We start from the raw sequence: 2535 nt of genomic DNA, 5'->3' as shown, positions 1-2535 counted from the left end.
TTTAACTAGAATTAGGTTTGATTTAAATAGGAGTTGTCAGTAATATGTTTATTATGCTATCAATACCCTTTGGCCAAAGACTACCTGAACCATACACATAGGTGAACAAATTGGATTTGTTACTCATTGCAATATTTCACTAGGAATGTGTTAAAAATATTTATGATACGATTTGGTCTTTGGATTGTATTGGGAAGGATCACAGGAAGCAGGATTTCACTCTGGGTTGAATGCTGTAAGGAACTGGGAGCAATTCAGTGATTGGGCATCTTAATGAATCTTATCTATAGGGAGGCCAGACTTGAGAAAGAATAAAGCTATACTTGGTGAAGAAGTAGCATTCATTAATATTAATGAGACTTGGAGACATTTTTTTAAAAAAATAACATTTTATGGTGTTTTTAGTGAAGGTTTACACAGCGATTTAGGTTCCCATTCAACAAGTTCTACAGAAATTGTCCAGTGACAACCACATGTCCAGTTGCAGAAATGAGGACTGTGACTGTTATATTTCTTCATTGTATATGTGCATCAAATATTTTTGTCTCCTTCTGTCATGAACTGTGAAATGTAAATAAGATTAATGTGTTTCAGTTGTACATGTGTTAGCCCATCATGTTAGGCACAAATATGACTTCATAATTGTCCTTATTTGGAGATCATATATGGTTAAGATGATGTGTACAACTGCCAAGTTGACAAGGGATGGACTGTGATAGTTGGAACTGTGTGTCAACTTGGCTGGGCCACAGTTCTGTGTGGTTTAAGCAATTGTGATGCGAGTTATTCCCATGATAGGATTGGATGTATATGTTTTGAGCAGCCAATCTGTTGAAAGGGAGTTTCCCCAGGTGTGTGGCATGCTTCCAATATATTTATGAACATCCTGGGAAAAGATACATTCTTTTGTGGATTGGGATCCTGTTGTGATGCCTACAACTGCCCATGAGCAAACAATCCACCATTTGGCCTGGAGATCTTGGATTTGTCATTCATTGGAGTCAACAGCCGGTATACTGCCTGCCAACCTTGAGCTTGTCAGTCCCTGAAGCTGCAAGAGTCGGGAAAAGCCTCCAGCTTGACGTTTGATCCAAGTACTTGGGACATGCCAACTTCTATAAGTGTGTGAGCCATTTTCCTAAGATAAATTTCTCTTTATCTCTCTCTATATATAAGCTTTACTGGTTTTGCTTCTCTAGGGAACCCCACCAAACACAGTTACATTCTTCTCAATAAATGAACATTCTCATTATTTCCATTCTGGTCATTTTGTTTCCATTAATCTGTTTTTTACTTACCCCTTACAGTTCCATCTTCATTTTAAAGAAAGTGTGGGGCATTTGGTTTCATATAGGTGCTTTTTTAAAGGACCACAGTACTTAGAGTTGACATTCATTATTTTGTGAGCAAGTCTGTTAGTTAGCTACAAGGTGACCTCATTGGTTAGTTTCCATTCAAGGTTTTAAGAGTACATCAAGGCAATAGCCTCAGAGGTAGTTGTATTCGGACATAATCTAGCTCTGATATCAGGAGAGATGAGGCTATTGTTCATGTATACTATTAGTCCTGTAGACTAGTTTCATCCTTGAGTCTTTGGTTTCCTCCTTTCTCTTTTGCTCTGGATAAGGAGAGACCAATAGTTTTATCTTAGAATGTTTAGTATTTTGAAGCCTGAGCAGTGACCTTGTTTTTGTCTGTGCTTAGACACAATTATGAATGGCTTTGATTTATCTTCCTTTATTGTGGTCTCAGAGTGACCTTTTCTGATGTTGGTTTCATGTGAGATAGTTTTTGTCTACTAGGAGAATAACATGGCTTCTTGTTGTTGTTTTTAAGTGCCATCGAGTCGGACTCGACTCATAGCGACCCCTCCTTAGGTTTCCGAAGCAGTATCACTACGGAAGTAGATTGTCCCATCTTCCTTCCGAGGAGTGGCTGGTGGGTTTGAACCTCAAGCCTTCTGGTTAGCAGTCAAGTGCCTTAGGCACTATGCTACCAGAGCTCCCTGTGAACAACAGACCAGTTTCTTACAACATAGAGGCCTAAATGACAAACCAGTTCCCAGATTTCAAGGGCTGCTTTTTTCCTTTCTCAATATAAAGGTCCTCTTTTGTTTGGGAATAGATATTGTTATTACTGTCATACTTTGAAGTGTCTTGGCTTCCTGGGTGGATTGCTATAACATAGTTGAAGGCATGGGCAGTTTACAAATTATACACAAAGGTTCTGAGGTAATGCAAATGGTTTGTGTTCGACTAGTAACCTAAAGGTTGGTGTTTTGTTCCCACTCAGAAGTACTGCAGAAGAAAAGGCCTAGTGAACTTCAATAAGATTACAGCCAAGGAAACCCCAAGAAGAAGTTCTACTCTGATGTTGGGGAAAGTCTAAGGAGGGGTTCTCTCTGAATTGAGTGTTGTAAGGAAGTGAGGACAATTTGGTGATTGGGCATATTAATGAATCTTATCTATAGGGCTCTCTATGAGTCAGAATGACTTGATGGCAACCAAGTACAACATATTCAAAATAGTAGACAAA

Source organism: Orycteropus afer, unplaced genomic scaffold (genome assembly GCF_000298275.1).
Source record: "Orycteropus afer afer isolate SDZICR_OR568_19922 unplaced genomic scaffold, OryAfe1.0 scaffold00337, whole genome shotgun sequence".
NCBI lineage: Eukaryota > Metazoa > Chordata > Mammalia > Tubulidentata > Orycteropodidae > Orycteropus > Orycteropus afer.
The sequence above is the reverse complement of the archived record's forward strand: the minus strand, read 5'-3'. Positions refer to the sequence as shown.